Source organism: Cupressus sempervirens, chromosome 4, assembly GCF_028749045.1.
Source record: "Cupressus sempervirens isolate cs-2001-9-10 chromosome 4, ASM2874904v1, whole genome shotgun sequence".
Taxonomy (NCBI): Eukaryota; Viridiplantae; Streptophyta; class Pinopsida; order Cupressales; family Cupressaceae; genus Cupressus; species Cupressus sempervirens.
In genome coordinates, this window is record NC_143121.1 from 220,033,408 (window position 1) to 220,058,948 (window position 25,541).

Genomic DNA, 25,541 nt, shown 5'->3' on the forward strand with positions numbered 1-25,541 from the left:
CACAAGCATGGAATTGAATGATATTTCACAAGTCAAGTCAATGGCTTTTAATGACTCGAAGGTTCCACGTTGCTCAATTCATTTGTTTATCCACTTCCATCATGGCATCCCAGATCATCATGTATTCTCCACGAAGCTACAACAGTTGAATGGAATCTTAATGAAATTGACCATTCATTCACTCTATTCAACAACTTTGTAGTGGACGCTCTGTGCAACTAAGATTTGAATGGCCATGGTGATAGAAATGAGAACCATCACAATTCTATGAAGTTTCTTTGCAATTGCAATTTACAGGTGCTTGGGAGATGTGGGCACGGCTACTTTTTATTCTCCTCCTTATGTTCGTAAGTTCTACTGCTCTCTACTTCTCTCTTGGCTTTTGATTCAATTCATTTATTGATGTCTTTGAAACTTTGAGTTTTTCAAATCAGAGATCTATAGATCTATTTGGATGATGAATCATCGAGTATGATTTGAATACTGATATTAAAAACTTTGGATCTACTATTTTGGATGTTGATTGTACAATGTGATTTCAAATATAGATACTCAAAATCAAGCATCTAACTTTTTTGATAATGAATCATAGAATGTTGTTTGAAACCAGGTTATGAAAATTAGAGATCTTGGATCATAGAGTGTGATTTTGAAATGTCGATATCAAAATCAAGCGTCAAACTTTACTATAATGAATCATAGGACATGATTTGAAATTTGTTATTTCATTTGAAGCGAGGTTCTAAAAATTAGAGATCTTAGATCATAGAGTATGATTTTGAAATGATGATATCAAAAATTGAGAGCTTACATTCTGATAATAAATCCATAGTGTGGGATTTGAAATGTCATGGGATCTTGAAATGAGAATGATAGACTTAGATATTGTAAAGATTTGGTAAGTAATTTAATCACTAGATTCATATTGGAATGTTTTGTGAAACAAAAATTGTTGGCAGCCTCAGAATGCTATTGGAATGATGAAAAGCAATTTCCAGCTGGAAATCTGTTTGCAGCAGTGAGTGATGCAATTCGGGACAATGGAGCAGCTTGTGGGAGACAGTACAGTGTCAGATGTCTCAGTGGTACAAATAAAATCTCACAAAATCCATGCTCAGACAACACCAATTCCATTGTTGTCAAGATACTCCATTACTGCTCTTCTAACTGCAATGGAACACTCCAACTCTCTGCTGATGCCTTCAGAGATATTGCTACTTCCACAACAGGGACAATCAATATTGAAGATGATCAGTAAGTTTATATTTAACTTTTAATCTGGTCATTCTTCTTTAAAATAAGATGTGGGCCTATTTATTATTGACTAGTCTCCTCCCAATTCACCCAAATTAGAGTTGGGGGTTGGATTATAGACATTTCAAACCTATAAAACAATAAAAGAAAACACTAATCTCCGACCTAAAATTCTCTCAAGTTGTTAAAATTGGTAGCTTTCAATGATTATTGACTTTGATGTGTTCTATTACAGAGTATAATAGCATCAAGTTCTATTACACAAGTGTTAGGAAACTCTTATGTTTAAGGTTGCCATGAATTGGGGAATTAAAGGTCAGAAACATTGTGTAAAGAGAATTATTGTATAAGCATCTTATTTATTCCATTTTATGTATCACACAACTTCTGTAATAACATTAATATTGATTGTAGCCCATTCCAACATTATCACATTCATTGTGATTGTCTATTGCAAATGTTCCTTATCATTATATGTGGAATAGTGTAAACTGATTGTTGATATATATTCGATTAATCTTAATTTCCTCTAAAAAAATTATTTTGGAAGATGAAATAATAAAAGAATGGAAGATCCCATAGGTGTGATAGTGGAATCAAATTTAAAATCCTACAAAGAGGGAGTGGAGATACAAATTCCCATCTCCAAAGAATTTGTCAGAACCAAACCCAATTGTGTGGAATTGATAATTTGTTCTTGGGAATTCCTAGTTCAAGTGATAAGTCATGGCCTTCTATAGAGAGTTTTCTTCGTTAGATCCAAAACAATTTGGGTAACATCGTCAAGTTTATGGTATTCCTGACTATTTTAAGAAGGATACAACTAGTAGAAATTATTGAGGGTTGCCATGGATGATGGATGGCACTGGAATTTATCTAAGAGATTGGGAACCAAATATCTAATAAAACATACAATTTTCAACCTCGATATGGATATCTGAATTGAAATTAACCCCATCTAGATGCATGAAGTCAGCAATATAATACCATGGTGTAGTAAGGGGAACATTGATGTAGAGAAATCTCAAGGAAAAATAATGGAGATGCTTACAGAAATTTTCATGGGAGGGTAAACTTTATAATGTTACATCATTAGTCATAATCTTGACAATTAGTGATATAGTGAAAGGAATAATTGGACGATGGAACATAAAGTGACCTTTCAAATGAACGATCTATTCAAATGGATGGCCTTTGTCTAAATTGATAAGAAATGAATGGCCTATTGTAAATTGATAAGGAGCATGTAATGTCTTGACTTTATACCACTCAATTACTGAATAATAAATGAAGGTAAATTGTTTTTCCATTTCACAAATATGATAAGCACGTCACTATTCATATTTGCACATAATGTATTGAAACTAAGCAACACTATGATCTAGCTATTGTGACACCTCTCTCAGGTAGCCGACAGAAATTAATCTATTAAGTTATAACTATTTTTTTCCTTAAAAGTTTATACAACGCTATGGTACACAATGCGGAAGCAATATGAAACATACACATTAAGCAATGCAAATATAGTTTTGATTACTAAAAGCTTCCTTACTGTTCCGGCAAAGGTTGCACTGAAGTTGTCAAACGTTGTTGGCACCGGCAGTAAAACATTGTTGGCACGTAATCTTCAAACCCTTCCTCTGCTGGCACCACAAAATGCAGTAAACGATAAATATTAACCGCACATCCACAGCCTTTCTTCCGATCGTGTAGCAAGATTGAAATTAGGGCGAGGCAAAGAGCTTTTTTTGGATTTTGACATAGTGTATAAGTTCGTGTTGGTCGAAATTTTGACCAACACGGGCTTCTAGTTAAAAAAATTATATACATTGCCTTACATAAAACGACCAATTTGACCCCATTCTATTAGATGGTCGAAAATTTTGGTCTAAAAATGGGATCAAATGTACTAGTGAATGGTGATGACTTTTTCACAACTTTATACTTCTCAGGAGCTACAAGAATGTAGAGCAGATCTTCTTATGATTTCCAAATTTTGGCAAGGTTGTAAAGAAAATCCAATCTAGTTTCTTGGACCTTGTATACTCACCAGTCACCTTGTTGCAGCTATAAAGGTAATACAGTATTCAATATTCCTTAATGAAAATTATGGTTTTTGCAGGTTGATGAACATGAATTTCAGCATGCAAAAATGAAGGGAGTGAAGACAAATAGAGAGGGGAGAGGCGGTCGCTATGGTGGTGAAAAAGGAAAATGTTAAAAAAAACAAAGAATAATCTAGAAAAAGTTGTGTAGGGTATGGCGGTGGACAACAAAATTGATTATAAAAATCAGAGAATGATGGGCATTTAATGCCAAAAGCGTATGGCAATTCTGAAATTTAATGCCAAAAGCATATCCTATTCTTCGATTTGTAAATTTTCTTTCTAATTTCTATTTAGAAAATAAATTTTTCTCCTTGCCTTTTTTGAGTTCAGCCAATTAGAATTTTGATAATTAGTTATTTTCTAATTTTAAAAATATATGAAAATAATAAACTATATAGTAAACTTTAGAAATGATTTAATTCTAAAATTTGATTGGTTTAAAGAATTAACTTTTATGCACTGCACGAATGCATAAGCATTCCTGCCGTAGGCAGGAACTAATAAAGACAAGAGCTTCATGGGAGCAAGAGTCTCTGCCTATTAGGATAAGAATAAGGAAATTAAATATTACAATAATTACACACAATATTTGATGTTTTTAGTAGGGAGTGATATGTGATAGTGAGCTAACTGAAATCCCAATTGTATGGGTTAGAGTAAATTTAATATTTCTTGTTTCAATTTTTTTATTGAAGGGAATGAAACCTTTATGTCTTAAACTTTCAAATCCTTAACATTATTGCAAGGAGCACTAAAAAGATCCTAGCCAAATTTTTTATTTATTATATGTATGTACATTCTAATGACTTGGTCATATAGCATTAATTCAAGGTCAATTGGGATGTAATTTTTATTAACTTTTTGAACTTTGGGAAGAAAAATATTTGACTTAAATTTGGACATGGGCATATGCATTAGTTTCACCATTATTTCTTCTCAAACATATTTTGAAATCCTCAAAGACTATTTTAGCACATATTCATATATTATAATTTTTTATTTTAGGGGTTTTCTTAATGTCTTGCTCTATTTTTCTTTTGTTATCAGAATCTTTGTCTTATCATTTTTTGATACATTGAATTCAAGTTGAGATCGGACCAGACCATAAATTGAAACTATTGAGTGTTTGTTCATTCCACTAAAATTTAAAATAAATGTAATTTAGATTCATTTAGATAAAATTTGAATTAAAACTATAAAATAATTAAAGATATAAAAGAAAATATAGAATGTAAAATCATTTATATTAGATTTTTTTGATATATGATTTATACTAGAAATTTTTAAGTACCAATGTATATTCTATATACAGTCTATGTATTTTTAGTGGACTAATTAAATCATTTCAATATAAAGATTTTCCATACCATTAGATCTATAGATAACCAAATTGTTGAGTTAGTTGAAACAATTGAAAAGTTCAAAAATTGCAAAAATAGTTTCTAAAATAAGAAGAAAAAAAAATTCATGACAGTCCAAATCATCTAAATGATACACTAGACTTGCAAGACAAAATTACTGAATAAAAATGAAATAAAAAATTCATCAAATAAGATATATCGCCTATCCAAAGAAACTAGAAAAGCAACTTATTACACTTCACAAATCTATTAGCTTATTTGAACTAAAAATAAATTAAAATTAAAATAATCAATTATGCACATCCAAACATCAAGCCTCAACTCTATTTATTATATCCTTTTAAAATACATAGTCAAATCATCTTCTATTGAACGTGTTTTCGAAAGAAGCTCAAGTTAAAATTTGATGTGTCAAAATTATCATTATTTAACATTTGGTACACTTTTATCCATCAAAACTTGGCTCTATGATCTATTCTTTTATCTTGTTCATTTGAATGATGGATGATGGAGCATGTTCCAAAATGTTCATGGATAAAAGTGCTCAGATATAAATCTTTAGATACTTAAAATTGAAAGTTACTAAGATTCACCACATGTTCTATATATAAAATAAATTGTTGAAAAAAATTGATTTGTTAGTTCAATTGATTTTTTTCAATGTATATACGAAAGATTGAATTTTGTTTAGTGTACATTAGACTATATAAAATACAAATGTATCTAATATTTTTAAAACAACTTTATTAAATTAAATACCCAACAACATTGAAGATTAATTATTTTGTGAATATTGTAATTGTAAATAACTATGATTAGTTATACAAGATTAATTAAAAAAATTACAGCTAAGATAACAATGAATCAACTTAAACTTAGAAATTTTCATAAATCATTGACAAAATTTTGAAAATTTGTGCAAAAGAAATTTTAAACAAGTGCCACATAGTGTCATGTACTTGCTGTAAAATATATTGTAATAGATATAGCTACTAGCTTATATATATATATATATATATATATATATATATATATATATATATATATATATATATATATATAAGCCGAGATTTATCCTTCTCGAGGCGCCTATTGCACTTAGATTATGAAAATAGACGCCTCGAGAAGGATAACTCTCGACTTATATATATATATATATATATATATATATATATATATATATATGTATGTATATATGTATGTATGTATGTATGTATGTATATATATGTATGTGTACATACATATACATGTATATGTATGTGTACATACATATACATGTATATGTATGTGTACATACATATACATGTATATATATATATATATATATATATATATATATATATATATATATATATATATATATATATATATATATATATATATATATATATATATATAAGCTAGTAGCAGACACGGTGCACAATTAATAATATTATTTGTTTAAATATATTTAACAAAGCAAAAAATATCATTATTTCTTTTCTTTCTAATTTTAAGCCTCCTTAAAAAGATAATAATGTTTAATTTGAATGATTACAAAAATTAGAAACATCTAAATATAATTAGAATATATTAATATATTTAACAAGGCAAAAAAAATCTTTCTTTCTTTTCTTTCTAATCTACACTAAAGAAAAATCCATGTATTAGACTTATTGAGTAGACCAAAGAAGAAATTATCTTATAACTATATGTCTAATCTGTGCAGTTTTGATATTCAGTTAACTACTACAAAAAAGTTTATGAGGGTTGCGTATGGGAAATTGTTACGGAAATTAATAAGTGTATAGTGTTGTTACTAAAATTAATAAGTATTGAAGAATAAGGTTTGCTCTACTGGAAAGTGGCAATTTAAATGAAATGCAATATGGACGCCATGTTCAGAAGTGTAATAGCTCTAGTAGTCACGAAAACAACACAAGTTCATTACAAGAAATGCTCTATGCAACTCCATCAAAAGATAAAATCAAGATGCAGAAGATTAAATTGCAGAGAAAGGAGAACAGTGACAATGAAGAAGACAAGGGGATGAAGAAATCAACTGGATTTTTCAGAAACAGCTGGTCATTTACACCTGACAATACCAGGTCATCCCATAAAGAGAAGCTCAACGCCACTATAGGGAGGTTTTCCTTTTCTCAAGAACATCAAGGAGTGGGTGACATTGCAGACGAGTGTTAGCAGCATTAATCGATGATATTGCATCTTTGCATTTGAAAATTTCTAAAAGAAAAATGCTAGAGACTTACATTTAAAAGCTTAATCTATATAGTTTGGTTTGAAAACCAAAGGATGCATATGGATGTCTGTGTCTAATAAGCAAAATTTGTAAACTGTTAAAAAAGAAATAGCAATGAAGCATACCTATGGAAACTTTGATGATGAAAGCTAAGCAATCTTTGCTTCTAAATCTAAGAAATGAACGTGGGAAAACCCATATTTATAGAAGCTGGGCGAATTCTTCTGTATCGCTTCATTAGCTACCATAACAGACAATGCAAATTTTATTTACAATTGATGCCTTAACGAAGCAGTAACGTTAGAAACATGTCTTTCTTTTGCTGGTGTAACGTATGTTCCAAGCAGAGGTAAAAACCAAAAAGGTAATAAAAAATATTAAAAGAGACAAATTGTCATTTTAAATTTAGGCCTTTAAAATCCCATCTCCTCCAAAGACTCAGATCTTAAGTAACGTTTGTTGCTATCAGCCAAATCATTAATTCATTGATTAAACGATCTATTAACCGACAACCAGTTTGAGATCCATTGGACGCTTTAACTTCCTGTGGAAATGCTCCAACTAAGACTTTTGAATGCACGTCAATTTTATTGAAAATGCCAAATTGTTTACAACAATCGATGCTCTCATTGTAGAAGCCTCTCGGCTTAATAAAAATAGATGTATAATGTTTTTTAATGTATTATATAATTTTAGTATTATAAAATATTTTATAAAATAATATAAAATAATGTAGAAAAATATATTAGTTTGATATATATTTTGTGAAATAAAATTTATTTATTTTTTATCTTAGTAAAATATTTAATATCATATGTATTAAAAGTTAATAAAAAAATAAATTTTCATAGTAAAAGTTAAAAGTAATTAGAAATTATCACTTCATTAGAAACATAGAAATATTTAATGAATTTTTTTTATTATAATTGGTCAATAGTTTGTAAATTAATTTATTGATTGTTAAAAGTAAATACAATATAATAAATTATTCAAGAAATATATATATATATATATATATATATATATATATATATATATATATATATATATATTCAATGATAAATTATATTAATAAATTAATATATAAACTTTAGAATTATTTGATTAATCAAAAAATAATTCATTATGATTGGTGTATAGATTATAAATTAATTCACTAATCATTCAAATTGAATGCAATAGTACTAGCCTACGACAAGAATAAGACATATGAATGTTGAATTGTATATATGTTCTTTTGTCATTATCTTTTACGTTTCTCCAAACCTAAATAAATTATTTTATCAAATTGCTTGAGATGTCTCTGTTCAAATCCTTGACTAAAATAAATATTTTAATTAAAAATAGAATAAAGTCTCTAAATATAAAAGTAAAAATTTATTGCTAAAATGTAATAATATTGAAAACTTATTAATGAAGTATAATAATAATAACAAGTAAATGGATGAAAATTTGAATCAAAATATACTCCGAGGCATTTGGTAAATATTAACGACAAAACAGTCATACTTTGTGACAGTGCTTTTTTAAACATTTATTATTATCATTTTATTGATAATTCGCTCATAGCCACACACCCAAAAGCCACAAGTGTGAAGCTTTGCTATTTCCAATACAGACCACAGGAGACATCGAACCCTAATCGAGTGAGGCACTTGTCTACAGGAAGAAATTTCAGATTGGAGAATATTTGAGTTGGGGTTATGCTAAAATGTCATCGGGATTGTTGTTTTGGCTAGGGGCCTATCTGTATTAGGGCTCTCTAGAGCGTGCAAAGTCAGAATCCTTCAAACATTCTCATCGGAAGATATTATTTCTCCATCCCCTGGATTATAAGAGTAATAGAACAAAGAAATCTCTAATCCACAACAATAGGCGGAAGCCTTCTGTCAGTCTTCCTCCGTAATTTTGAAAGGCTGCGACTGTGATCCTTTTTGGATGAGCTTCCCGCTGCAATCATAGCTTAAGGGAGGTATTTGACAAAAATGATATGTGTATATTCTGCCACTCTGCCTGGTCTGTCTATGGCTGACCATCAAGATTATCAGCATGCTTGTAACTTCGCTGAAGACTACACAGTGTGAAGAAAAGGTGAATTGTCTTGCCATTGGTGAACTACAAAAATCTTGGAGCCCAGTCATGAGCACAGGGGATGCCACAAACAACTTTGGAAAAGATGCCGCTTATTCTTGTATGCCACATCCACAACTAACCCTAAATCACAAGGAATGGAATTAGTAAATTTTGATGGTAAATTCCTTTGGGTGCTTTCATAAGCAATAAGGGGAAAGCAATTTTCATAAAAGTTTGTAAAGCCATCGAATGAAAGAAGTAATGAGTTTCTTAACACCTGTGTCCACTGTGGAGGGCCAGAGATGTGAACACACCTCTACCCATATCTTCTCGTCTCTTGTAATACCCCAAAAATCTGAAGAAACACATCTTGCATTTGCAAGTGTTGTGCCATCCACGTGACCTAAGATCTAAGATCTGGCTAATAAGATCGCCATTCAAAGACTTCATGCCCATATCAATTTTTGGAAATTGGGTTACACTAATTATCTTTAAATCCAAATGGTTTGAATAGGGCATGAATTGGGGTAACTCTAGCCTATATATAATTATCTTCAAAATCAAATGAATTTTGATGAGCCTATCAGTTTTTTCAAGTATTGGTGATTCGTGGATCATGACATAGCTTTGTTGTTTTCGAAATGCCCTGTGCCACAAGTTGCATCATATAGGCCATTGACGCCAGCAATTAGAGATGAACAAAAGCTTCCAAAGATCTGTCGGATCACAGGGGTTTGTACAGGCTTAACTTCTGAGCCGGATTTAACCATCCCAATCGAATAGTGTTTGACGATAATGCTCGAGCAAGGGTTTGTAGAGGCTTTCTAGTTAGGGAAACAACTCGTACCAAATTTAGCCATCCTAAAATTTCCAAATGTTTTTTTCTAAGACTTCAATCCAAGAGAAAATTATTTTTTCAGAGGCAGACGCACCTGTATGTAGCTCCATTCAATTACTAGGACTTAGAAACCAGATGATGCGGGTATTTTAAAAAGGAAAGACTTGGCAATCTGGATCCTCTTTCCATGAAAGCTTATCACAGACTTATGCACCCTCAGTCCAGGTGCTTGGGGATCCATTCTTCTTCATGGCTTTCATGGCTACCAAGCAAGGTAACCATTTTGGTCGCTATCGGATGAGCAGAGTGTGCCCAGTGAACAATATTTCCAGAGTTTCTTGGAGCTTTCTAGAAAATTAATTATTCATTTTTTATTGGAAAAACAATAAAATCCCTAGGAAAATTACAACTAGCCAATCATAAAAAAGAAATTAGTGATTAGAAATGAATTAAAAAATAAAACAATGTAGATATGTCTCAAAACTTTAGAAAGTCAATAATGTTTGTTACAAAAATTAATTGTCAAGTGCAACTGGGAACATTAGTTCCCTCGCAGGGACTAACAATTGAAATATAATATAAAAGCAATATTGAAGTACCTCACATATATAAAACATATTGAGAATTTATTTTTCAAACACTCAATTAAAAGAATATTTTTGTTTTTAAGATTGTATGTACAAGAAAAAGTCTTTTATAGTTCATACTACAAGCCATATTTTTTCAGTTTATAATACATACAACAATATGAAAAGAATAGAAAGTGAAAATTTACTACAAGCCATGGACCAATATAGAAAGAATAGTAGACATGAAAATTGCTTAAAACTACGCTACATATTTGAACTTTGTAATTTATGTTGCTATGACATAATTAAAAAAAATTAAAAATGAGCTAATAAATTGGAAGTGGACTAAAATAAGTCAAAGCGCACCGATGAAATATGTGAGAAAAGAAGAGTATCAGTCCGAAAAGTAAAGTATATCCGCCTCATTTCAGCTGGAAAAGTTGCCCTTTTTAATTTTAAATAAGCTATTCTCAAATTCTCTGTGCACGTGACAAAATACATTTTGGGGATTGTTGATAAGTTTTCTATCAGATCAACATTTGAATCGGCTTAGGCTTACGGGTGAGATGTCTGTGCATGTTAAAGTTCATTGATTGATCATCTGTGTATTATCACTTTTGAATATGAGACGTGCGCTTGAATCTGGTTTTGAAAAATAAATGGTCTTTTTTAGTAGTCCCTGACTAAGGTTTTCACTCAGCAAACACACTTCCTATCTTTTTTTGAAATTCTGCCAGCTTATTGATCCCTGCATTTCTTATGGTCTGCAGCTCCGTGATTTTGATTATTGAATTTTAGCGGGTTGTTTCCTTTTCTTGATTCACCCATCGCTTTTGGCACAGGGTTTTTTGTTTGAGGAGCAGAGGAAAATGTTTTGTATTTACGATGTTTCTTAGATGTGGGACGTGTCTTCAACATGGGATGGGTCTGCCTAGAAACTTCCCCGGATGGAAGCTTCAATAGTGGGCACATGTGTGGGCATGTGGCTTTGTTGGCGAGTGATATGTATCTAGAGGGATACACAAGTAATTCAGGTGCTTCATTCTCTTTTGATACTTATTGCTCAAAACAGGCATTTTCTCTTTCGAATCTGTGGCGAAGAGGGAAGAGGTCGCCGGCTCCACAGACATCTACTTGTTTCAACTCTATATACTTCAATCATCATCTCTTTTTTGGCATTTTCGTTTTCAATTCATTTTATTTAATTCTGTATGTACCGAACATCACTTGAGAAATGTGGTGCGAAAAAGCTTAAATCCAATGAGAGACAAAGCTAGGTCCATATAGCTAAATTTTATCTAGAACGATTGTGTATATGTTCTTTTATCATCAATGTTTCAGATCATACTCCAGGATCCATCATCAGAATGCAAGAATTCAATGATGCAAATGATGCAAGAATTCTCTGATTTGAAATGTTGATGGGAAAAACATATACACAATAGTTCTCGGAAATATTTAGCTAGATTATTTATGGATTGTGGAAATCTGCTATCATTAAAGCTAGGTCCATTCCTCTAGTGGCACGCAACTGTTCTGGTTTTCTGTGTCTTCTCCATGGGTTGCATATGGCGTAGGGGTTTCCGGCCAGATTTGGTATTCTATGTTATTTTTAGTTGCCTTTTAAAAAATGCTATCCTATAAACCCCACAGGGAAAACCATTATCACTTTGCTCTTGTAGATGTGCATTACTATGATGATTGACTTCAGTGACCTACAGCCTACCAAATATCACAAACGCTTGGAAATTATTTAAACTGCTCTTTTGTTTGGTACAGTAGTTTGGCCCATTTTTGTAAACCAGAAAACACAACGGCCCGGAAAAAAACAACTACGCACAATTAGTCTCTTTTTTCAACGAATTTTTCAGTTAATATAATGTGGCACTTGTACTGGTTTTCCTGCAACTTGAGGTGCATTGAACGAAAGAGCTTCCATAATCTGCATTAGCATTTAATCTTTTTCTAAGCTTTTTGAGTAGGGTGTTTTATCGCAATAGCCATAAGGACATCTTTGGGACATCACAATTTCATCAGATATCACGATATGCATACAGGACAACAATAATATCTATATTGTCACCTACATAATCGACATTAACCCGAAATAATAATTTATTTTGTGCTTACATCTCCAAATTGGCAAATTTGGTCAAACATGCAAATCCTATGTTCTAAAGTGCTAGCACAATTGTTTATATATTTTTGTGCGCAATTCAATCTAAGTTTAAAATGTACCATTTAAGAGAGAGTTATCTTCTCTTCTATTTAGTATGTGTTTGGGTATGTTTCACAAAAGGTGCTCCACTCTAAGGTCCCGTTTGGTTGGGGAAGATGAATTTCTTTCATAACCAGGTTTTCGAAAACCTGGTTATGTATTTTAGGAAGATAGTTGGACCGTTTGGTTGCAACGGAAGATGAATTTTCAAATCCATATTCTGCGTTTGATTGCCAATTTAGAAATTGGAATTGGAACAGAATATGACTGGGAATATCTTTTTCTTGCGTTTGGTTGTTCATTTTCGAATTGGAATTGGAATTTGATGTAAATTTTTTTAATCTTATTTAATTAGTGAAACACAAGGATTATAATGAGTAAAGTATTAATATTTATGATTCAATTTATTTATAATTAGACTACATTATTATTATTTTTTATTCTTGAATATTCACAGTTTTATTTTGTTAGTCAAGAATAAATAAAATGATTATTATTTTTTATTTTAATTCTATTTATTAGCAAAGAAAAGTAAAAAATAATCATACTTGCAATCATTTGTACAAAGTTATTTTTTGTCCCATTGTTGGAAATTGTGATCATATATATTATATATTTTTGAAAAATTATGTAAGACAAATTTATCGTCGAATTGAATTTATTGTCAAGTTCCTCCCAACTTCATAATTGTTGAACTCGAACTGAAACTTGAACCTTGTGACTTAGCCGCTAAATATGTGTGTTTGTGTCCTCCCTCTATCCCTCCCTGTGTTTGTGTTCATCCACGTGATTTGGCAGAAGGATTGGACACAATAAATGTTGTTTATGCAGATGAATTATTGCCTACACTATATGAGAATTCTTGCATCTCTTAGGACTAGTTGCCGACACAGAGAGGGATTGTGAGGCGTGTTGTGGCTCTTGGTTGGTATCTTCAGAATCCATTGGCCATGCTTGCAACATTATATAGTCTTGGCAAAGAAATATTATGATTGAAGCTTCATTCACTGGAACATTTTCTTACTCCAGATGAAAAGTATGAAGCTGTTGAGTAGGTAATAGTTACAACAACCAACTGTAGAGGCTATGAAGCGACTTGTCGTTATAAATGTTATTGGTTTTTTTAAGGGTTAGAGGGAATGGACAAGCAGCATTCGAAAACCATGTTATGGATCCATTGGATGATACTAGAATTCATCCAAAGTCATATGAATTTGCCAAGAAAATGGCTAAGGACATATATTGTGAAGAAGCTAAACATGATATAGATGATATGGATGAGGAAACACAAGAAATGGCTATTGAGCATGTCAAAAAATATCTTGATCTGTTAAATGCCCTTAATATTGATGAATATGCTAGAAGTGTGGAGCAACAGACATCCAATAAAAAGCAGGAAACCCTTGCTGACATAAAGAGTGAATTGTTACATGGATTTCAAGATTTGAAATCGCCATATAAAGAGCCATCCCAGGATGAGGAATTTTATCTGCTGACTGGAGAAAATGAAGAGACCCTGTTAATGGGAAAAATTGTCCCCGCAGAGTCCAAAATCATCGTATAATTTGTGATCTGGAATCAAGCTTGACAGGAATAATATTGAAAGAGGAGCTTTCTGATGATCTAGATATAGATCCTGTAGAAAAAATTGCAGAAGGCAGCATCCTTACCTGTTGGGTGAAAACTATGACAAAAGTGAAGTACCTAGTTGAGTTAACTTGCAAAGAGAGTTCACTGAAGAATGATAACTATCAGGGTGAACAGGATAAGGATGAGGAGGTTAAGGATCCATATTTTGCGGAAGAGGATTCCATTTCACGAAGTGAACAAGAGAATGAAACCATTAAGTTCCTAACAGATAAAGAGCCAGGGGAGAGTATTATCCGTCCAAGCTTGAAAGGGCCTACTCACTTGATTCTAACACTGAACATTTTCAATGGAGTTTATGCACACAAGGATATTGTGGAGGGAGGAAAACACCAAAAGGATTTTGCTAGTTATCCTCAACTTGGAAAATACTTTCAATTGGGGAGGAGACATTTGAAGATCTTGATGAGGCCATAGACAGATATATATATTCAAGAGAGAATAAGATATTTCGGTAGTTTGTTCTATTGTTTGGTGAGTCATAAAACACACATCAACAAACACCTTTCTACAGATGCAAGAACACACAAGCTCCTCTCTCTCTCTCTCTCGCTCTCTCCCTTTGTCCCTCCGTCCCCCCTTCCTATCCTGCACTCTCTGCCCCTCTATGTATCTCTCCCTTTTAATAAATTTATTAAGTTAGTTAATTATTCAACAAAATATGCAATTAAAATTTTACGTGAAATATTATATAGTAAAAAATATACCATTTTACATTCACATACATTAAACATTTGATGATAACTTTAACAAGAAAAATGATGCTTTGTCAATAATTGCTCTTAAAAAATGTGGAATTTTGGCAACATAGATTTTACATGCAATTTTTAAAAGAAGATCATGAAAATCATTAATCATATAAATCATATTTTAACATCATGAAATTCTGATAATGAATTTCACATAATTACTACAATATGAAAACTTGCTAACTTGATAGAACAATATCCATGATTTGAATGGTGGTGTGAAAACACACCGTTAAATACGAAAACACTGAGAAATCCACGATGTATGCCTTTATGCCCCACATTCGACAGCACACCGTTACATACGAAAACACTGAGAAATCCACGATGTATGCCCTTATGCCCCACATTCAACGGCAACCCTCTCATGCTGCTCAATCTTCCCATTATTGTTTGTATTGTTAGATGGTCAATCCTACATATATGAACTAAACATGCTTGAAAAATTAAAACCTGATTTTTTTTTTAATGGAATACACCAAGGAGTGGCATCAGAAATATTGATCATTTACAAACACAGTAAACAATCATCAGATAGCTCATTTTTTATTAGCATGTGTGTTCTTGCAATATCAGCAAATCAAGAGCAATAAAAAATACAAGAGAAAGAAACTTTATCAATACCGTTGACAATCTTGTCAAGAAGCACGTACATAGGAAACCAAATTGTGAAAAAAAAAACAAGAAATTTAAAAAATATCTAAGCAAATTAGGAATATACATATAACATGGGACAAAATCATGACTGTACAATCATCTACCAGAAATCTTCAATACTTTTGATAATCTTGTCAACGAGAACATACATAGGAAATAAAATAGGGACAAAAAGACAAAAAAATAAAAACATATGCAAGCAAATTAGGACTATAGATATAACATAGGACAGAATCATGAACTATACAATCATCTAACAAATCACATTTCTATATGCTTTCAAGTTCTACAATTGAGCATTCATCATTTGCCACTCCTTGTCTATTCCACGTATGTATGGTTCAAATATAACTCTAATTAACAATGCAATGAACAACTATACCAAACCTTTACGAGATCATAAACTACGTGTTGTGAGAGATCAATGCAATACCATTAAACAAAGCCAACTAACCCTCTGGAATTATTTCACATGTCAATCGTGTGAATGTCAATGAAATGAACAACTAAACTATGTATTGACCAATGCTAATCATGTCAATGAAATGAATGACTAAACTATGCATAGATCAAGTATGTATACATACGTACATACATGCATGTACATACATATGCACAGACATACATACATATGCACATACATACACATGTACATACATGTGTACATACAAACGCACGTACATACATACATACGCACATACATACACACATACATACATACATGCTTAGCAAAATAGTAAAAATGTGCTCAGTAATGATTTCCAATATAGTGTTGTGACAGTTCAATGTAATACCATTACACAAAGCCAATTAACCATCTGGAATGACTTCACATGCCAATCGTGTGAATGTCAATGAAATGAACAACTATCCTGCGCATTGACCAATGCCAATCATGTCAATAAAATGGATGACTAAACTATGCATAGATCAAGTTTGTATACATACGTACATACATGTGTGTAAATACATATGCACATACATACATACATACATACGTACATACATACATACATACATACATGTGTGTACATACATATGCACATACATACATGCATACGTACATACATGTGTGTACATACATACATACGCATATACATACATACATGCTTAGCAAAATAGTAAAAATGTGCTCAGTAATGAGTTCCAGTATAGTGTTGTGAGAGATCAATGCAATGCATAGATCAAGTATGTATACATGCGTATATACATGTGTATACATACATATGCACATACATACATACGTACATACATACATACTGTTTGTTTCAAATCTGTTTAGCAAAATAGTCAATATGTGCTCACTAATGAATTCCAGTATAGTGCTGTGACAGATCAATACCACTGAAATGGACAACTAAACTTTGTAACAATTTCTTGCCAGTAATGAGTTCTAGTATAGTGTTGTGAGAGATGAATGCAATACCATATAAATAGAGCCAAGTCATAAACTATGTATAGATCAATGGCAATCATGGCTTTTATCTAGACATAATCAATATGTGCTCAATATGTGCTCAATAATGAAATTTACAAGTATATCACTAGCTTTTATCTATACATAGCTGACCTATACATAGTTTATCATGGTTCTATTTCTATCTGCTATCTGCTTAGCATAGTCAATAGATGTGGTAACTATTTGTTTCAAATCGATTTAGCAAAATAGTCAATATGTGCTCACTAATAAATTCCATATGGTGTTGTGAGAGATCAATACCAGTGAAATGAACAACTAAACTTTGTAACAGTGGTTGGTTGTTTGTGTCAAATCTGTTTAGCAAAATAGTCAATATGTGCTCAATAATGAATTCTAGTATGTGCTCATGTGATTACTGTATATATCATAATGCCAATCATAATAGCAAAACATGGCAATCATGCTTTTATCTATACATAGTTGACCTATACATAGTTTATCATGGTTCAAATCTGTTTAGCAAAATAGTCCAATATATGTTGTAACAGTTTGTTTAGAATCTGTTTAACAAAATAGTAAATATATGCTCACTAATGACTTCCAGTATAGTGCTGTGAGAGATCAATGCAATACCATTAATCAAAGTGAATCGTGCCAATGAAATGAACAACTAAACTATGGATATATCAAGTATGTATAGATCCATGCAAAATCATTCAACATACTTATGAGGTCATAAACTATGTACAGATCAATGCAATACCATTAAACGCAGCCAACTCATAAACTAGGTATGGATACATGGAAGATCAATGACAATCATGGCTTTTATCTATACATAGTTGACATATACATAATTTATCATGGTTCAAATATGTTTAGCAAAACAGTCCAATACATGTTGTAACAGTTTGTTTAGAATTTGTTTAACAAAATAGTAAATATATGCTCACTAATGACTTCTAGTATAGTGTTGTGAGAGATCAATGCAATACCATTAATCAAAGTGAATCATGCCAATGAAATGAACAAATAAACTATGGATATATCAAGTATTTATAGATCCATGCAAAATCATTCAACATACTTATGACATCATAAACTATGTACAAATCAATGCAATACCATTAAACGCAGCCAACTCATAAACTAGGTATGGATACATGGAAGATCAATGAAAATCATGGCTTTTATCTATACATAGTTGACATATACATAATTTATCATGGTTCAAATCTATTTAGCAAAACAGTCCAATACATGCTGTAACAGTTTGTTTAGAATCTGTTTAACAAAATAGTAAATATATGCTCACTAATGACTTCCAGTATAGTGCTATGAGAGATCACTAATTAAATAGTCAAAATGTGCTCAATAATGAGTTCCAATATAGTGATGTGAGATCAATATAGTTTCATTTTAGTGCTATTAGAGATTAATGCAAACCATTAAATAGAGTAATCATGCAGCATAAGTCATTGCAATCCAATCAGTAGTTGAAATAGCTAAATGTTACCAAATGTCATTGCAATCCACTCCACTCTCTCCACCTCATCCATCATCAAGGACCCTTTGGCTCTTTCATGTTGAAGCACGAAGGTATCATGTGCTTTCATGAAAATTGCTCGACTCAGTTCAGGGATAGCTTTGAGAGCAGTAAGCTTTGAGAGCAGTATATGCAGCAGTCAAAATATTATCATCTTCAGATTTATCCACTTTTACAATCTGAGGCTTAATGAGGCCATCTTTCAGTTCATCCATAGTTTCGCATATCACATCCAATGATGTAGCCAAAGATGTCTTCTTCCTCTTTCCCCTCCTTGATGATGATGGTGGAGGAGTCCCTCTAGCACTTGCACTCGACTGATTGGAATGATATAACTCTTCATCAATATCTGGTTGGTTGTCAAGAGGTGTACCACAATTGGTATCATCCTCATCAAGCACATTAAATGCATCGTTCATAAGGTGCCCTTCTTCAACATCAAGGGTTGTTCTAGATGCGAACCCTTCAGCAATGTCATTACCGACAATTATAGCCAACTCATTGAAATATTGGAAAGGTGACCTCTTATACATTTTTGCATTTTTGAATTCTCTCCTCTACATATAAGCATTAATAGATGGATTAGGTTGTAAGTTTTTCATTATTGAAATAAGAAGGGAAAATTTCTTCAATGAAAAGAGTACAAAGATCATCCTACCTTCAAAAGGTCATCCCACACTGAATCCTCAGCATCCACAGTTTGAGTTTCTTCATTCCAAGCTAACCCACTTGTATTTTTCAAGTCCTTCATTACTTTATATCCTACTTTCCATGTTTTCAGCTTATTCTTAAAATGATCTCGTGACAGATTCGAGTTCATTGCTGCATTGAATGTCCTCTCTATCGCAATCCACACCTCTTTTTTAAACCCACCTTCACCTTTCCGTCCGAGATGGACTTGTTCGAGGAGCGAGTCTAGAAACTTGCGTTCCATCAATTTTGTCCACATTTTCTTCTTTGAAGAAAAAGATTTGTTGCTCATAGTGAGGGATCCATCTATATCACTCAAAGTAATGGGAGAACACATCTGGTTCACATGATCAGATCCGTCCATGCTCATCATGAGCTCGGTATATGTCATTGTGTACTCCTTCCTCTATTTCATTTAAATTTGAAGGTGAAAATCTTTAACTATCAATTTGTAATACGTCATAATGGAACAAGGCTAACATATTGAATAGGTAAACGTATTATGATTTAAAGTAATCATACGACTGAAATTGAAAGTTATTGCTCTTTAAATTTAAATGGAATGCAGCAAGCAGTAACATCAGAAAAATAGGATTTTCAACGAATTCGTTGTTCTCTTCTTACTAGTGGGCTTATGATCTTCATCATTTGGTACTCCTTGTTGTATTTCATTTAAAATTGAAGACAATAAACTTTAAATATCATTTTTTAATACATCCTAATGCAATGAGGCTAACATTTAATAAACTTGAAAGCATTTAACTGAAGATGATACACATTTTAAGCAATAATTGATGATAACACATCAACATCAAAAAAACTACCAGTAAGACAAAATGGTGATATCAATGGAAAGTAAATAGTCATGAGCCCCATTATGAAGCATGTTATTGTAATTTCTCAATGCAAAGATGTATAATAATTGTGCTTTCTTGCATTTAAAACAATGTAATCTATATTTCAAGTTGAATTGTGTATTGCAAATATAATCAACAATTTTTGTACATAATGTAGGTGTGAAATTGAAAGTTAATGTTCTTTTTATTTAATTAGAATGTAGCAAAGACTGATATCAGAATAACGAAATCACACACCATCATTGTATATGCATACATCAATTTAATCATATAAAACACATTGCCTTCTAATAAATCAATTATTCTCAAGATCTATAATCTTCCCACATCCTATTTGCTATATCTTCTCGAAATTGGGCCCACTCATTTCTATCCTCCTGAGACAACCCATATGTCTCAAGCAGTGGCACCTCTATCCCATCACGATCATCTTCCTCTTCAATAGCTTCTTCTGATGGAAGGCCATCCTCTATCATAATGAAATTGTGAAGTATGTAACATGCTAAAACAATATAGGATTGTGTCATGATATCATAAGACGTTGCATCTCTTAAGATTGGAAAACGCTGCTTCAAAATACCAAATGTACATTCTACTGCATTTCTAAGAGAGGAGTGTTGATGGTTGAACAACTCATGTGCAGAGTTTATTGGGTTTTCTCTTGACCACTCTTTCAAGTGGTAGCGTGTACACCGATAAGGAGCGAGAAATCCAGGTGCATTTGGATATCCAACATCCACGAGATAATATTTTCCTACATAAAGAAAGTATATTGTCAATACTTGAACCATTTAGCATAACCTTGAGTATATTAAAATGTGATTTGGCTTACCAGGGGGAACTAAAAGTGGATCTATTCTGGATAGAGCTAAGGCTAGAACACGGCTATCTGCAGCAGAGCCTTCCCAACCAGTAAGGCAATACTGAAACTTACAATCAAAGGAGCAGACACCCATAACATTTTGCGATAGGTTCCCTTTTCTATCATGATATTTACCCTGTATGTCAACATCAACTCGCACTGGAATATGGGTTCCGTCGATGGCTTCAATGTAATCTTGTGGGATATGATACACTGATCAAATGTATGCTCAAGTAATAATAAGACAAGGACAACATTCTAAACAATAAACTTGTAACAATGTGTGATTTACCTTGAAGAATGGTTCAAAACGATCCTTCCAACTAATTTCAGGAGGAGTGCCTGGACTAGGTGGTATGAAGTAATCTCTGTGAAGGGCTAAGACAACCATCAAAACCTTGTGGAAGTACCGACTTACTGTCTCTCCTGAGTGTCCAAAGTTATGGGCAATCTTGCGGTTCCTTAGATTGTGCCCAAGGGTGTAGAGGAACATCACTAGTTGTTCCTCTAACTTCAAGTGGATCATATCTCTCAAGCTTCCTTTCAGCCTCAAAATATGAGCTAGAGAAAAGAAGGTTGCCCTACTCATCTGAATTTGATCATGAAAATCCACCTCATTCGAATGAATAATATCTCTACAAAAGGAATTTCCTTTTCTTATTTGTTTACCCATTTGACTGCCTTCTCAGGCTACCAGTACTTTGGCTATGCCAACAAAAGCAAAAAGAATTGTGAGAATGCGGGTGTATGTGGTCTTCCTAACTATGCTTCCTTGGACCTCTATACTCTCCATAGGATCCATCAGTGACCTGAAAGGTGGACAATTTAAACACTATCAGTTATGAGATATCAACTATCACCTATCGAGATACAACATGATTATTTGCTAGCCTCATTGCATTAAGCAGTCAATTATTTATTCAAATACAGCAAGGAGTACCAACTACCGAGGATCATAAGCCCATAAAGAACAAATTATAATGTGTTATTATACTCCATGTAATCTATCTATACCAATGAAAGCATAATACTGATTCCATTTGTCTATATGTATACACACATGTATGTATATATGTATGTGCACACACATGTATGTATGCATGTATGTACGTACACACACACATGTATGTATGCATGTACGTATGTACACACACATGTATGTGTGTGTGTATGTACACACACACACATGAATGTATATATGTATGTATGCATGTATGTACGTACACACACATCTATGCATGTATGTACGTACACGCACATGTATGTATGTGTGTACGTACGTACACACACATGTATGTATGTATGTATGTATGCATGTACACACATGTATAAATGTACAGACACATGTATGTATGTACACATACACATGTACAAACTATAACCTGAATTTGGGCTTTTATGAATGTGTTTTAATAAATCGTCAGGTCCACTGAAACTGAGGCTCGTCTTTTAGAAGATGAAAAGTAGCATTGTTGGCAATGGGAATAGAGTTTCTTTCTGCATTGATCTATACATAGTTTGAAATCATGGCTTTTATCTATACATAGTTTATGACCTCATAAGTATGTTGAATGATTTTGCATGGATCAATACATACTTGATATATCCATAGTTTAGTTGTTCATTTCATTGGCATGATTCACTTTGACTAATGGTATTGCATCGATCTCTCACATCACTATACTGGAACTCATTGGACTATTTTGCTAAACAGATTTGAACCATGATAAACTATGTATAGGTCAACTATGTATAGATAAAAGCATGGTTGCCATGTTTTGCTATTATGATTGGCACTATAATATATACAGGTAATCACATGATCACATACTAGAATTCATTATTGAGCACATATTGATTATGTATAGATAAAAGCCATGATTGCCATTGATCTATACATAGTTGATCTATACATAGTTTATGACTTGGCTCTATTTAATGGTATTGCATTCATCTCTCATAGCAGTATACTAGAACTCATTACTGGCAAGAAACTGTTACAAAGTTTAGTTGTTCATTTCACTGGTATTGATCTTTCACAACACTATACTGAAAGTCATTAGTGAGCATATATTGACTATTTTGTCAAACAAATTCTAAACAAACTGTTACAGCATATATTGGATTGTTTTGCTAAACAGATTTGAGCCATGATAAACTACGTATAGGTCAACTATGTATAGATAAAAGCCATGATTTCCATGTTTTGCTTGATTGGAACTATGATATATACAGATAATCACATGAGCACACACTGGAATTCATTATTAAGCACATATTGATTATGTATAGATAAAAGCCATGATTGCCATTGATCTATACATAGTTGATCCATACATAGTTTATGACTTGACTCTATTTAATGGTATTGCATTCATCTCTCATAGCAATATACTAGAACTCATTACTAGCAAGAAACAATTAGAAAGTTTAGTTATTCATTTCACTAGTATTGATCTCTCACAGCACTATACTAGAATTTATTAGTGAGCACAAGTTTATGACTTGGCTCTATTTAATGGTATTACATTCATCTTTCACAACAGCATACTAGAACTCATTACTGGCAAGAAACTGTTACAAAGTTTGGTTGTTCATTTCACTGGTATTGATCTCTCACAGCACTATAGTGGAATTTATTAGTGAGCACATATTGACTATTTTGCTAAACAGATTTAAAACAAACAGCCAGAAACTGTTACAAAGTTTAATTTTTCATTTCATTGGTATTGATCTCTCATAGCACTATACTCGAATTTATTAGTGAGCATATATTGACTATTTTAAAAATAGATTTGAAACAAACAGTTACCACAGATATTGACTAAATTGCTAGGCAGATAGTAGATAGAAATAGAACCATGATAAACTATGTATAGGTCAGCTATGTATAGATAAAAGCTATTGATATACTTGTAAATTTCATTGCTGAGTACAAAAAAAAAAAACTTTAACTATGATATATACAAGTAATCAGAGTTAAACATACTGGGACTCATTCCTGAGCATATATTTTAACTAGTTTTCTAAGCAGACTTGCAACGCGCAGTTACGTTTGAATGAACCAAAAAAACTTTTAAAAAATCCAGTATGCAAAGGTGGGTGTGAGAAGAGAACCATTTAGCACCACCGCTGTTCAAAGTGGAGAAAAGAAATCGCAGAAAATGCCACAGCCACAGGAAACCACGACCACAGAAAACCCACAAACCCAACAAATGGCCATAGCCCAACAAACGCAGCAAACCAGAAACCCTCGCCTTCGCACAATAGAGTACGAAAACAACACAACCATCGTCTTCCAAAAAACCCAATTTGTTCTTCCAAAAACCTAAGGCAGATTCGATGAACTCGACGATTTATTCAAACGCATTCATTAAAATCCAAAACCTGGTTTTCATTTCAACTTCCACCTATTTCCTAGAAGAAGTTTCTTCCAATTTTTGAGCGAAATTGGCAGACGAAACCCGAAATCGGGTTATGCGTTTGATGAACCAAACGCCACCGTTTTCCTCCATAACCTAGTTTTGGTGCTGAAAACCCTATTCCACGCCTAGTATTCCCATAACCAAACAAGGCCTAAGATACAGGAGTCTTGTGAGCTGTCTCAATTTGATTTTCTTGGTCTAAAACCAAGAACTAAATGTCGTACACAGTTTTGTAAATCAATCATTTAATTTCCATTTCAGTGCCTCATTAACCAACAAGGTTTACTTTAGTGGCAAATATTCGCTAGATGGAGAATTTCACTCATCAAGGAACCTGAACTTGACAAATTTTTTTGCACTTTTTGGGTGGCGACATCACCTGCAATTTATGAAGATGGGGTCCCATGCTCAGACCAATCACCAATAATGATACATGATCATTTTTATTTGGATATGACTTCGCCAATGGAATCTAATATTTCCACATGGTCAATTAAATATTTTTGCCAACAATTTATGGGGCATAACTTAATAGATGGTCACATTTTCCAATCATTGGTAAAAATTGGTTTATATGTAAAGTACATAGATTTGACAAGTGTCTCTATTCCGAAGACATTCTAAGGAACTTTTTATCCTTCTAATCTTTGACCTGAAATAGATTATACTATGGACAAGTGTCATTATTTTAGAAACTTTCTCAAAAACTTGTTGTACTTTAACTTTTAAATAACTAAAGAGTCGCCATGATTTTACAAAATTTTCATATGATGGAAAAAAAATCGCCAAAAAAATTAATTTTTTTCTTATTTTGAAAAAAAATTGCCAATACAAATTAATTTTGTGCCCCTAAAATAATGTTGGATTCACTACGATTTTAAACATTTTTCTAAAGGGGAGTCTCTTAAAGTTATCCCTGTTAACCAATCCTTTCAATTGTTATATATATGTGTGAAGAAAAAGTGGGATTCACATATATATTATAGACATGTATGTAAAAGGTGGAAACACATCAAAATGCATTATTG

The 25,541-nt window shown here is 32.4% G+C and overlaps 1 long non-coding RNA gene and 1 pseudogene across 1 annotated transcript; one reads left to right on the plus strand and one right to left on the minus strand.

Annotated features, from left to right (window-relative positions):
* The first annotated feature begins 229 nt into the window (after positions 1-229).
* Positions 230-1,258, plus strand: LOC149560791 (EG45-like domain containing protein; annotated as a pseudogene).
* Positions 1,259-8,484: 7,226 nt separating this feature from the next.
* On the minus strand, positions 8,485-10,176 carry LOC149560792 (uncharacterized). The gene is made up of 2 exons (XR_016363379.1): positions 9,313-10,176; positions 8,485-9,176 (listed from the first exon to the last, which is right to left on the minus strand). It is a non-coding gene; the product is annotated as an uncharacterized LOC149560792 (long non-coding RNA).
* Between the last annotated feature and the right edge of the window lie 15,365 nt (positions 10,177-25,541).